Source organism: Strigops habroptila, chromosome W (genome assembly GCF_004027225.2).
Source record: "Strigops habroptila isolate Jane chromosome W, bStrHab1.2.pri, whole genome shotgun sequence".
In the NCBI taxonomy this organism is placed as follows: Eukaryota; Metazoa; Chordata; class Aves; order Psittaciformes; family Psittacidae; genus Strigops; species Strigops habroptila.
In genome coordinates, this window is record NC_044301.2 from 34357049 (window position 1) to 34371421 (window position 14373).

General features: G+C 44.8%; 1 pseudogene; it reads right to left on the bottom strand.

The window, feature by feature from the left end:
• The window catches only part of LOC115619015, a 92766-nt pseudogene that overhangs the window by 14507 nt on the left and 63886 nt on the right, over positions 1-14373 (bottom strand).

The following is a 14373-nucleotide window of genomic DNA, read 5'->3' on the forward strand; positions in this document are numbered from 1 at the left end:
CCATCCAGAAAAGAAAATTCAAAAGGATCCTCAACTCAGTAAGATACCACTACTTGTAAAAACAGCTGACAAAGATCAGTGTCAAATGTAGAACATGACACTTCCAAAGACAAATGTCCCCAAATTAACACCTGAGAGCACAGAGGGCAATGGAGCAGCCCTGGGACTCAGGTTCCCAGCTTTTCACTATCCCCAAGGTCAAGTTGTATGCATTACACTGATGCAGAACACCCCACCTAGAAGCAGGGAGGTTAGCAGAGCACTGCAGAAATGCAATACCATTTAGACCTGTTCTTAAAGAAAATAACAAACACCAACACAACCCCAACACCACACTTAATTTTAGCCAAAGATAATCTTCTGTTTTATCAGCAAATTCACTCTGGTTATCTGTAATGTCACAACGGCAAATAATACAGTAAACAGCCCTTTTGTAGGGGTCTGTTATTTCTCAGAGCTCATCTGTGGTGAAGATGCAGTTTATTTTCTGTGACGGTGTAGGCTTAAATCATAGGTTTTAACTAACAATAGTGTGTGTGGCTTTAAACTAACATAGAATACAGCAAACTGTTCTAACTTGCTAACACGTAGAGAGAAAGGAATGTTTGGCTGATGGGGGAAGGAATATCACAGGACTGATAACAACTAAGGAGACAGTAAATAAGACCAAGGATGCCAGCCTTCAAGATAGCAGAGACTGGAACAGAATAGAAGCAAGGACAACTGCTAACTCAGCACTAGGACCTTGCGAGCATGCACAAGCACTGAGGTCATTCAGTAAACACAGTGAGGAAGACTATCGGCGACCACCAGAGAACCCCACTCAGCAAGAAAGCACATACGTAATTAGAATGCAAATATTATATTTAGTTCACAGAAATCTCATGAATATGTAAATAGTTTCCTGGAAAAGCTGTGAATATGCATGAGTATGCTAAATATACAGCTGCTGCCGGCAAGGAGTGGGTGCGCTCAGCTTTGCGAAATGATTTGTGTGTGCGCCCAGCGCTGCAATAAAGAATGCTGCTTTCTAAAACTCCAAATTGAGTCTTAGAGAGTTTCTCCGACCGACTTTTATGGTAACAGCAGGAGACAGTCTAAGGGGAAAAAAAAGTAAAAAAAACATTGACAGAAAAGACATGAAACCTGCATGAGGAAAGCTGGACACAAATCAATTTAAATAGGTGCACATTCACAGTAAAAGCATAGTGACAGTAAGCACTGGCTGATATTTCTTGCACTTTCTATTTACATCTCTAGGTCAAGATTTTGCACACGTGAATTTAAACGTGTAATTAAAGTGCAGGATGACAGCCTCTTTAGGGGTGTGTAAATACTGTGGTAGATGAGCCATTTTTGTCTGACTGCTACTTCTTCACTTCAGAAAAAGAGAGCTCACAAAGTCTTAGGAACACTTTGGGTGAATAACTAAAAAGTGAGCAGGTTGTTGTACCATGGAGTCTTTCAGGATAGACACTTTCATCTTTATCATGAAGTACTGTTATAATGTTATCTGTCATTCTATTTCTTGTACCCTCTTGTAGAGAATTTTACAGAACTGAATCAATAAAGCATTCTCCTAGACTTTGTTTTTTTCACATTGTTTGTCAAATCTGCAGGCACAGTACCTTTTAACAGCTGTAATAAAACCCACATAAGTCAATTATACTGTGTATCATTAAAATGTTTGTAATGAAAATGACAGTGCCTTCACTAAAGTTTCTGGAACAATCTTGTTATAATAATGTCCTAGGTTCAGCTGTAACAGTTATTTTTCTCCTTCCTAGTAGCTGGCGCAGTGCTGCGTTTTCGACCTTAGTCTAAGAACAAAGCTCACAACACACCAATATTTTAGTTGTTGCTAAGTAATGCTTACCCCAAACAAGGACTTTTCAGTCTCTCATGCTCTGCCAGTTAGGAGGGGCACAAGAAGCTGGGAGGAAGCAAAGACAGGACACCTGACCCAAAGTAGCCAAAGGGGTATTCCATACCACAGCACGTCATGCCCAGTATAGAAACTGTGGGGAATTACCCGGAAGGCCCAGATCGCTGCTCGGGTTGGGATGGATATTGGTCGGCAGGTGGTGAACAATTGTATTGAGCATCACTTGGATTTATTTTTTTTTTTCCCTTTCCCCTTGTAGTTTTATATTCTCTCCCCTTGATATTTCCCTTATCATCATTATTATTAGTGATAGTAGTAGTAGTTTTGTATTGTACTTTAGTTATTGGACTGTTTTTATCTCAACCCGTGGGATTTACATTCTTTCAATTCTACTCCCCATTCCTCAGGAGTGGGGAGGAAGAAGAGGGGGAGTGAATGAGTGGCTGTGTGATTCTGAGTTGCTGGCTGGGCTTAAAACATGACAGTGAGATAATGACAGATCTGACCAGAGTGTGTCTAATCATATTTGTGATAAGCACTCATTGTTTCAGATTAACGGTCACTCATCACAATGTTGATTTATTTGCTCTCAGAGTTGTTGTGCTTGATATCGGAGTTTCAGCATGTCACACCTTACTTGCAGCCAGTATTTGCTGTTTTATTGTTTATCAACTTCGGGGCCTGGACTAAGGTTCTTGTTTCATTGTGCTTTATGGTATTGACTTGTAATACAATTGACTCATTGATCTTGAAACCGGTCTGGTATGCATTCTCAGCATGGTCATCACCTCTATACTTTGAGGGCATGTAATGGGAACTGTTAACAATTACACTTTTTTCCCCCCTCTGAGGGTCAACCTAGGAAGGGGACATCCCCTCACACCCTCCGCTCCCCCACCAGGCTATTTACAGCAGCATTTGAGAATTCTAAAGGTTTCGAATATCCTTTGGATAGCCTTCAAACCTGCCTGCTCCTTTTGCTGGGAATCAGCATGTTGCCGCATATACTGCATGTGCTTTACCCATGGCCGTACCACCCTGAGATTGCCTGATCTCATCTGATCTTGGAAGCTAAGCAGGGTCGGGCTCAGGTCTTGTCTAAGGTTAAAAGACGATCTAAGAGAACCACCAAGAGATTTTCCCTGAGGCTGGACAGTCATGAGTGGCAGGGTGTGTGGGATTGTATGGGCAAGCACTTAAGCCAGTGAGCCCCTCCAGTGCTTTGGAACTTAATCCCTTAACAAGTGCAAAATCGGGAAAAATTAGTAGAACACTTAGACAAGGTGTGCTGTCATCTGGGCAATACCAGAGACGGACAACTGACTGCAACATGCTGGGGTTTGGCCTATGCCTACAGAGCCTTGATCTATAAGGAGCAGGAGAAAGATGTCTCTGGATCTGATGGCAAAGCAACAGACAACGCAGCAGATAGATCCAAAGAAACAAGCACAGCAGCTACCCCAACCCCAGTGACAAGCACAGCAGCTACTCAAACCCCGCTAAAAGACACTGCACCCACACCAACTCCAGTGACAAACACTGCAGCAACTCCAACCACAGTGATAGACACTGAAGCTGATCCAAAGGACCAATCTGTGCCAATATCGGTTGCCCCTAAAAGCAAGGGGAAAAGCAAACGAGAGGCACAAGGAACAACTCCTGTAATGAGGGACGATGAAGACCCAACGCGTGTACTACAGGGGACAGCATCTGAACGAGAGTTATTACTAAAGGAATCAGGGGAAGAGGAAGAAGAAGAGGTGACTTCTCGACTCCATACCTTGACCGAGCTGCAGAACAAGGGAAAAGATTTCTGCCATCTTCCAGGGGAGCACATCATCACCTGGTTGCTCCAATGCTGGGACACTAGAAGGTAGGGAAGCCAAGCAGCTGGGATCACTTGCTAGGGAAGGAGGAATTGACAAAGCGACTGCAAAAGAGAAACAAGCCCTCAGCCTTTGGAGGTGGATCTTGGCAGCTGTGAAGAAAAGGCGTCCCTAAAAGGATGATATTATGTGTCGCTCAGCCAAGTGGACCACGATAGAGAGAGGCATCCAGTTCCTGAGGGAATCAGCCATTCTAGAGATGATCTGTCACAGGCCAGAAGCCGGGAATGCACCTGTAGATCCAGATGAAGTCGAATGTACACGACCCATGTGGCGGAAACTTACACGGAGTGCACCATCATCATATGCCCACTCATTGGCATCAATGACCTGGAGTGAGGCAGCAGCACCAACAGTGGATGAACTGACTCATCAACTCCGAGAGTTTGAAGAAAATCTCACCCCTTCCATCATTTCAGCTGTGGAAAAACTGTCCCAGGAGTTCAAACAATTGAGAGACGATCTATCCAGCTACTCACGTGTACCAACCCGCGTCTCAGCTATTAACAGAAGGCACCCTATTGCTTGAGAGAGAAGATATAGGAGGTAGACAACATGGGCCACCCTATGGTTTTACCTGCAGGATCACAGACAAGACATGAGAAGGTGAGATAGAAAACCTACCGCAGTTCTGGAGGAAAGGGTGTGTGAATTGAAGAGGAGAACAATGGTCAAGGATGATCCTCCCATGAAAGCTGCTGCTCCAGTCTTTGGTGGAGCAGCTTCCCAGATGGAGTGGAAGAGCTGATTTTACTCCAGCTCCTGTGATAAGGAATATTAATCCCTTTCTACAACACATAAGAGGACAATCTTATGATCACTATTAGAGGGGCCCTGCCTCCAGCCAGGTGGAGGAGAGGGACAATTAGGTTTACTGCACTGTGTGGATCAGATGGCCTGGCACATCAGTCCCACAGAAGTATAAGGCTTGAGTAGATACTGGTGCACAGTGTACCCTGATGCCATCAAGGTATCAAGGGGTGTAATCCATTTGTATTTCTGGAGTGACAGGAGGATCCCAAGAGTTAACTGTACTGGAGGCTGAAATCAGCCTGACTGGGAAGGAGTGGCAAAAGCAACCTATTGTGACTGGTTCAGAGTCTCCATGCATCCTTGGCATAGACTGTCTCAGGAGAGGGTACTTCAAAGACCCAAAAGGGTACCAATGGGCTTTGGGTATCGCTGCCTTGGAGACAGAGGAAATGAAGCACCTGTCCACCTTGCCTGGTCTCTCAGAGGATCTTTCTGTTGTGGGGTTGCTGAAGGTCGAAGGACAGCAAGTGCCAATCGTGACCACAACAGTGCACCTGTGGCAATATCGCACCAACCGAGACTCCTTGATTCCCATCCATAAGCTGATCCGTAGACTGGAGAGCCAAGGAGTGATCAGCAGGACCCACTCTCCCTTTAATAGCCCCATATGGCCAGTGCAAAAGTCTAATGGAGAGTGGAGACTAACAGTAGACTATTGTGGCCTGAATGAAGTCACATGACCACTGAGTGCTGCCGTACTAGACAAGCTAGAACTTCAATATGAACTGGAGTCAAAGGCAGCCAAGTGGGATGCCACAAATGATATTGCCAATGCATTTTTCTCATTTGGCAGTAGAGCACAGGCCAGAGTTCGCTTTCACTTGGAGGGGCGTCCAGTACACTTGGAACTGACTGCCTCAGGGGTGGAAAAACAGCCCTACCATCAGCCAATGAACTCAATTATATGCTGTTGCCTGCTGTGTAACACTTCTATAGCCATCAGCTAGATGCCCATCTCTACCACTCTGGGCTTTGAAAAGAAGATATGTGCTGTCATGATCATCATCAGAGAATAAAGTCATGGGAAAAGCCAGCAGCAGCAGAACTGTCCTCAGGTCGCCATCGACTGACACTGACTTCCTTCCGATCATTGCCCCAGCAAAGAATGAACTTTGATGAAACCAGATGAGCTCAGCAGTGACCAGACGAGTTCAGCGGTGGCGTGAGCAGGTAACGATCCAGCACTAGACACCATCTCTCCTGCCCTGAAAGACTGTTACAACAGATGAAGCCTGACACTACATACTGAACTCAGCAAACTTTATAGGGATGGTCCATGGACTAAGGAATGACATTTGTCTCTTCATGTGTTTGTGTGCGTGCGTATATATATATATATGAGACAAAAAGTGATGGTGTAGAATCATTGAATATTAAGGGTTGGAAAGGACCTTAAGATCATCTAGTTCCAACACCCCTGCCATGGGCAGGGACACCTCACACTAAACCATGTCGCCCGAGGCTCTGTCCAACCTGGCCCTGAACACCGCCAGGGATGGAGCATCCACAACCTCCCTGGGCAACCCATTCCAGTGCTTCACCACCCTCACTGTAAAGAACTTCTTCCTTATATCCTTATATCTAATCTAAACTTCCCCTGTTGAAGTTTGAAGCCATTACCCCTTGTCCTACCACTACAGTCCCTAAGGAAGAGTCCCTCCCCAGCATCCTTGTAGGCCCCCTTCAGATACTGGAAGGCTGCTATGAGGTCTCCATGCAGCCTTCTCTTCTCCAGGCTGAACAGCCCCAACTCTCTCAGCCTGTCTTCATAAGGGAGGTGCTCCAGCCCCCTTATCATCCTCATGGCCCTCCTCTGGACTTGCTCCTACAGCTCCATGTCCTTTTTATGTTGAGGACACCAGAACTGTACGCAGTACTCCAAGTGAGGTCTCACAAGAGCAGAGTAGAGGGGCAGGATCACCTCCTTTGACCTGCTGGTCATGCTTCTTTTGATGCAGCCCAGGATACGGTTGGCTTTCTGGGCTGCAAGCGCACACTGCTGGCTCATGTTAAGCTTCTCGTCAACCAACACCCCCAAGTCCTTCTCTGCAGGGCTGCTCTGAATCTCTTCTCCACCCAACCTGTAGCTGTGCCTGGGATTGCCCCCACCCAGGTGTAGGACCTTGCAGTTGGCTTGGTTGAACTTCATAAGGTTGGCATCAGCCCACCTCACAAGCGTGTCAAGGTCCCTCTGGATGGCATCCCTTCCCTCCAGCGTATCAACCGAACCACACAGCTTGGTGTCGTCGGCAAACTTGCTGAGGGCGCACTCAATCCCACTGTCCATGTCGCCGACAAAGATGTTGAACAGGACCGGTCCCAACACCGATCCCTGAGGGACACCACTCGTTACAGGTTTCCAACTGGACATCGAGCCATTTACCACAACTCTTTGTGTGCGGCCATCGAGCCAGTTCTTGATCCACCGAGTGGTCCATCTATCAAATTGATGTCTCTCCAATTTAGAGACTAGGATGTCATGCGTATATTGAAGAAAATATGGGATCTGAGCATGACGTGAATGAGGGGTAGATACTGTCCTGGGTTCAGGTATAACAGTTATTTTTCTCCTTCTTAGTAGCTGGTGCAGTGTTGTGTTTTTGTCTTTAGTCTGAGAACAATGCTGATAACACACAGATGTTTTTAGTTGTTGCTAAGTAAAGTTTACTCCAATCAAGGACTTTTAGTCTCATGCTCTGCCAGTGAGGAGGGGCACGGGAAGCCAGGAGGAAGCAGAGACAGGACACCTGACCCAAACTAGCCAAAGGGGTATTCCATACCACAGTACGTCATGACCAGTATATCAAATGGGGGGAGTTAGCTGTAAGGCCCAGATTGCTGTTCGGGTCGGGCTGGGTATTGGTCGGTGGGTGGTGAGCAATTGTATTGTGCATCACTTGTGTTTATTCTTGGTTTTTTCTGTTCCCCTTTTAGTTTTATATTCTCTCCCCTTGTTTTTTCCCTTGTTATTATTAGTGGTAGTAGTAGCAGTTTTGTATTATACTTTATTTATTGGACTGTTCTTATCTCAACCCATGAGAGTTACATTCTTTCAATTTTCCTCTGCATCCCTCTAGGAGCGGGGCAGGGGGGAAGAAGAAGGGGAGTGAGCGAGCGGCTGCGTGGTTCTGAGTTACCGGCTGGGTTTAAACCACGTCAACCTGCCACTGTCACCCAGGATCAACACTGATTTCCAAACCTAGGCTGTGTACTTGGTGCTCAGCCTCCTTGCCCATTTCCAGTTCAGAATTCCTACTCAATAAATACCACAGTAGCATCAGCTTTTCAAGTAAGCAATTTCTCTGGCTGCCATTGGAAAGCTGTGCTATTAAGTGCACAAAGAAATATCTAAAGGACACTGATCACTTGGGAAAAGACTCAGTTTTGAAAAAAGGTTGAAAGCCATCCAGGTCTGCTCATTTACAAGGACAAGATCTTATCAGTGTCTGCAGGACTAGGGCATCCCTGCTGCAACAGCAAAACTGACAAGTAGCACTGTTAGCTTCAGCAAGGGCAGGTGTTTGATCTCAGTGCTTCAAAGCAGCAAGAACACTCAAACTCACCATCTTGTCCCCAGAAAAATGAACACAGCTGTTCAAAGCAAAGATGCACATCTGTAATTCAGATCTGATTGAAGCATTTTCCCCTCAGCTTCTGAACAGCTTTTTGCTTTCCACATTTGCTAAGTTTTTTCATGACTTGACCCTCCTGCAGTATTCTCCTCCAGACATTTGTCAAAGGTGGCCAGGTTTGTGCATTTTGGGGTTTGTTTTGGAGTGGATCAAAACAATGCAATTAAAGGAGTGGAAAAAAGCGGGCAGATCATTGGTTTAAAGTCAATCCTAGGGGCTTTACACTTTGATAAGGGAGCCTATTTCAGCTCTAGCAGGGTCTAATTGAAGACCCTTCACCTACAACTAAAATACATTCAAAAGGTATTAAGAGATCACATTTTGAAAACCAAATACAACAGAACCCATTTAAAATGAAAAGCAATATTTTTTTTTTTTTCCCAACAGCTCATCGCTCATGATGGGACACTGCAGTGAAACCAGGATCTTTTCTTTTTCACTGTGTTAAGAAATTTTCTCCATGACCAAGTACATCATAGGTGGGTCCTGCTGTACTAGAGACAATTCCGGTATTGGCTCTGTGTTTTCTGTGAAGCCATGCAATTTTTTTTGGCAATATCAGTATTTTTCCACTGATGTCAGCAGGCTGTTAATCACAGCTGAAACCAGATTAAGTGCATTTCCTTATGTTAACTCACTGGCAGTACCTTATCATCCAGTTCTGCAACAGCAGCACAAAGGTCCACCAGGTTAGGCTGCAGATGTCCATTCACTATCTTCTCATTCTAAATATAAATCTGAAACATATTGAAAGTAAGCAAGTTGAACAGTACATATTGCTCCCCTTCTTCCTCCCCAGCTGCAGCAGCAAAATCTGAACCAGGCTTCAAAAACAGTGTCCCTTCTGCTTCCCTACCACATTAGTCCCCTCTAATCCAACGCAAGAGGAATGGGCATCAGCACCAACCACCCTTCCACAACACACTGAAGCCTGAAGGCAGGCAGCAATCCAGCTGTTTGGGGTTCTACATGACAAGATGAATGCCCTGTTGGACTAACTGCAGCTAATTGTTGGAGGACAAAGATACAGAAGAGACCCAACCACTGGATGGCTGTGATATTCCCCTGCATGGCAACCTCCTACCTGCTGACATAAAAGAAACTGGATTTTGCTGTTTCTGTCAGTATTCAGGGAAATCTGACACAGGGAAATGGGAACAGAAACCTGGCCCTTCAACATACATACACACTTCCATTTTGATTTAAATCTTGGTCTTCATTTAGCTGCTTCTACTATTGTTTATTCTACTCTCAGCCTAAAGATCTTCCAGCTACATCTGAAAATAATAATTCTCAATATTAGAAAGGTAGTGCTGTTGTACTTTAAGTCCCTTTTGCACTTGCTACTTCTTCAACATGCCCAGTGTGCAAACAAGATGCAATGCAACCAGAATCTAGCATCAGTGAAATCACATATGCGGACTTCACCATGTTTCTGTGAAACAGCCTGAACTATCCATGAAGAACAATTAATCATTTCAGTGTAATTAAAACACATTTCATGGCTGCTGATAAACTGAAACAGCATGGACTGCCTGATCTCCAGGACTCCAGCACCCCTGAAACTGGCACTGCTAGAGAGGTTGGGCTTCCCATATTCACAAAACATCAAAGAATAATGTTGAGAGTCTCAAAGTACAGACATAATTATGCTATAAGGAAGACCCTTAATGCAGGTATATTACAGGAGATATGAAACTAATTAATCATATAATGGTTTGGGTGGGAAGGGACCTTAAAGCTCATCCAGTTCCAACCCCCTACCACGGGCAGGGACACCTTCCACTAGACCAGGTTACTCCAAGCCCCATCCAACCTGGCCTTGAACACTGCCAGGGATGGGGCAGCCATAGCTTCTCTGGGCAACATGTGCCAGGGCCTTGCCACCCTCACAGGGAAGAACTTCCTCCTAAAATCTCATCTCAATCTCCCCTCTGTTGGTTTAAAGCCATTCCCCATTGTCCTGTCCCTATAAAGTCTTCATTTGTGTACAAGTACACATTGACATGAATTCTAAAAAACTTACTTTTTTGAAAGGTGAAAAGCTCTGCCCAGGGGTTAACCATGAGCTACTTGTAACAAATCAACTGAGCTAAGGGAAGACAACCAGTTCATGTTGACTTAGAGGGGAAAAAAGAAGCTTATAGAAGGTGGAAGCGAGGACAGGCGGCCTGGGAAGAATATAGGAACATTGTCTGGGAAGCTAGGGACCAGGTTAGGAAAGCTAAGGCCCAGTTAGAATTAAATCTGGCAAGAGATGTGAAAGATAACAGGAAAGGCTTCTATAGGTATGTAGCAAATAAAAGACAGACTAGGGACAACATGGGCCCTCTCCGGACGCTATCAGGAGAACTGGCTACCGTGGATTTGGAGAAGGCTGAGGTTCTTAATGACTTCTTTGCCTCAGTCTTCACTAGCAAATGCTCTGACCACACCACCCAAGTCTTGGAAAGCAGATGCAGGGACTGTGAGAATGAAGACCTTAGGCCCACTGTACACATTGACATGAATTCTAAAAAACTTTTTTTTTTGAAAGGTGAAAAGAGTTTCAGTTTACTATTAATTACATGCATAAGTGATTTCTACAGTCATAGATGGTGTTCAGGATCTCTTTTTGACAAAAAAATCCCTGTAGCAGACAAGTGAGTACACTTCTAAGAAGCCAGGCTAAATTTCTGTATTTTCCAATTGCTTTTTAACTCCAGGCAGATATTTTCAGGCTTTACCTACTGTATCTTCTTATGCACTGCACTCATAGATCTGTATTTTCCCCACCTCTCTGTAGAAAACAATATTTAACTATGTTTATTTTTTATTTCTACTCACCTGATGAGCATACGCCATCTCCACACTGTCCAAAGAGCTGTGACCTGGAGGACCCAACTCACCGGTGTAGCTAGGCTGTTTAATGGGAAGCGCATAAGGAGGTATAAAATTACTGCAACGTATTTTACCAGTATATCTACTCCTAAAGACCAACAGCAAAACCATGTTCCTGACAGAACTAAGGACAGGGTTTTGAACTATCTACAGAGCAAAATGCACAGTCTCACTGCAATACCCCATTATCTTCCCAATATAGCTTAAACTTTCTGAAGTGACAGAAATCCTCCTTATTCAGTGCACAAACCAACCATTAGCTCTCTAGAATTAGGACATTGGTGTCTCTTGATAGCATCTTGTAATTTTAATTCTTTCCTTTTGTTTCTTGAAAGGTTGCTTATTGTCACATCAGTCTTTCTTGAACCTCCATCACAGCAAGGACACAGAATTCAATGGACCAGCTCAAATGGATCCAGTCTAGTAAATCTGACACCCACTCCGGTTTTGTGCCAGCACCATGGCACATACATATACAAAATGGGACTGCAGCATTCAGTTATGCGCTGAGAAGCACCCCATTGCTGGTCTGCTGCAGGAGGAAGGATGCTGGTAATATCTCGACCTGAAAAAAATCATCATTCTACCCACAGAGACAATGCTAGGATTGAGGTATTTTCAGTGAAGATGGGGAGGGACAGCTGATGGAGTCATGGCATGGAAAAATTGTACTCTTTTATAAAACTTAACATGCCATAATAGTCTAATATTGCATAAAGCTGTTCTTGTGTTTACTACAAATCACAGGTGTTTTCAGTGTAGCCACCACTGAACATGGATGTTCAACACTGCGGAGGAAAGAATACTCCCAATTAAGTAAGCAATGCTCTCCAATGTTTCCTATTTCCTAAAAATGGAATTCTTCATTTCAGCATCAGCTTTGCAAGTCTTGGGTTTGAAAAGACAGACCCCTTTGAGGTAAGCAGCCCTTTAATATCAGCTGCTTCATAAGCACTGCTACAGCCCTGATGGTCTGAAGATAAAAGACAAGCTTGGTATAAAAGCATAATATTTATTATGAAGCCAACCGACATAGTTGGGGCAAAGAGAAATAGAGAAGATTTCAGAAAAGCAAGCATGTTTTCAGGTTTGTTACTGTATAACTCAAGCCTACTGATATTCCTCTAAACTGGAATCAGTAACTTTTTCCAAGAAAAAGCAGGTACATCTGCAGTTTTCAAATTAAGCTTTTTACCATCCAAGTCTGTTACAGCTGGCTGCACACCCTCATTAGCTGTTACACTGTACCTCAGCAATACTGGCAGATAGCTTTGCTAGGGTAGCATCAGCTACCCAGAATGTCAGTACTTTACTGGGTAGACAGGATCACCTTCGAGTATTGGAAGAGCTCAGTTAAATGTGACCAACTTGCTGCCTGGACAAACAACAGAAAGCACAAATGCAATGGAAAAATCATTGTTTTCACTTTCAGTTTAATCAGCTTTACAGTTCAGCTTTGCTGATGCTGTCAGGTCACAGCACAGCAGGACCAATGTTCCTGCCATGTCCTGGCTTGTGTGGATTCCAGGAAAAGAGCTGAGAAGTGGGAGCTTTTCTCCAGATGGTATCATCATTCCATTTCTTGTTTCAAATGAGGATGAAATGCTGACAGGGTCTTCAAAAGAATCTCTCTTTTTTGGAAACTGTATCCCAACTTTGAAATTAAATAATACAAACATATGAACTTCCAGACATGTTCTTGTCAGTCTATGCACTGAACAGTCTCTCAGTCATTCCCAAATGCTTATCAACTTAATTTGATATCAGTTTAACCCAGGTTATCTTCTACTGTGTAGGACCTCCCTTACACTCATGAGCATGTGTTCTTGCAGACAACAGCTATCCACTGCCCCAGTCCAGGAGTTTTGATCAGGAAAAATTTCACAATTTAAAATTTAAAGACAAATAAAGTGACACAACTACAATGGCCAAGAAGCTGTTCTGAGTTAGCCAGGAATTTATGTGAAGATAAGAGCAACGACCTCTATTGAGAAATTTTATAAGAGCTTTGTGATATTTGTGATTACTACTCTCTGCAGGCAACATGGGCCCTCTCCGGAAGCTATCAGGAGAACTGGCTACCGTGGATTTGGAGAAGGCTGAGGTTCTTAATGACTTCCTTGCCTCAGTCTTCACTAGCGAATGCTCTGACCACACCACCCAAGTCTTGGAAAGCAGATGCAGGGGCTGTGAGAATGAAGACCTTAGGCCCACTGTAGGAGAGGATCAGGTTCGAGACCATCTTAAGAACCTGAACGTGCACAAGTCCATGGGACCTGATGAAATCCATCCACAGGTCCTGAGGGAGCTGGCGAATGAAGTTGCTAAGCCACTGTCCATCATATTTGAAAAATCATGGCAGTCAGGTGAAGTTCCTGATGACTGGAAGAAGGGTAATGTAACCCCCATTTTCAAGAAGGGGAAGGTGGAAGACCCGGGGAACTACAGACCAGTCAGTCTCACCTCTGTGCCTGGCAAAATCTTGGAGCAGATTCTCCTGGAAAGCATGCTAAGGCACATGAGAAACAACAAGGTGGTTGGTGACAGCCAACATGGCTTCACTAAGGGGAAATCCTGCCTGACCAATTTGGTGGCCTTCTATGATGGAGCCACGGAATTGATGGACAGGGGCAAAGCAGTTGACGTCATCTACCTGGACGTGTGCAAAGCATTCGACACTGTCCCGCACGACATCCTTGTCTCTAAATTGGAGAGACATCAATTTGATAGATGGACCACTCGGTGGATCAAAAACTGGCTCGATGGCCGCACGCAAAGAGTCGTGGTAAATGGCTCGATGTCCCGTTGGAAAACTGTAACGAGTGGTGTCCCTCAGGGATCGGTGTTGGGACTGGTCCTGTTCAACATCTTTGTCGGCGACATGGACAGTGGGATTGAGTGAGCCCTCAGCAAGTTTGCCGACGACACCAAGCTGTGTGGTTCGGTTGATACGCTGGAGGGAAGGGATGCCATCCAGAGGGACCTTGACACGCTTGTGAGGTGGGCTGATGCCAACCTTATGAAGTTCAACCAAGCCAAGTGCAAGATCCTACACCTGGGTGGGGGCAATCCCAGGCACAGCTACAGGTTGGGTGGAGAAGAGATTCAGAGCAGCCCTGCAGAGAAGGACTTGGGGGTGTTGGTTGATGAGAAGCTTAACATGAGCCAGCAGTGTGCGCTTGCAGCCCAGAAAGCCAACCGTATCCTGGGCTGCATCAAAAGAAGCGTGACCAGCAGGTCAAAGGAGGTGATCCTGCCCCTCTACTCTGCTCTCGTG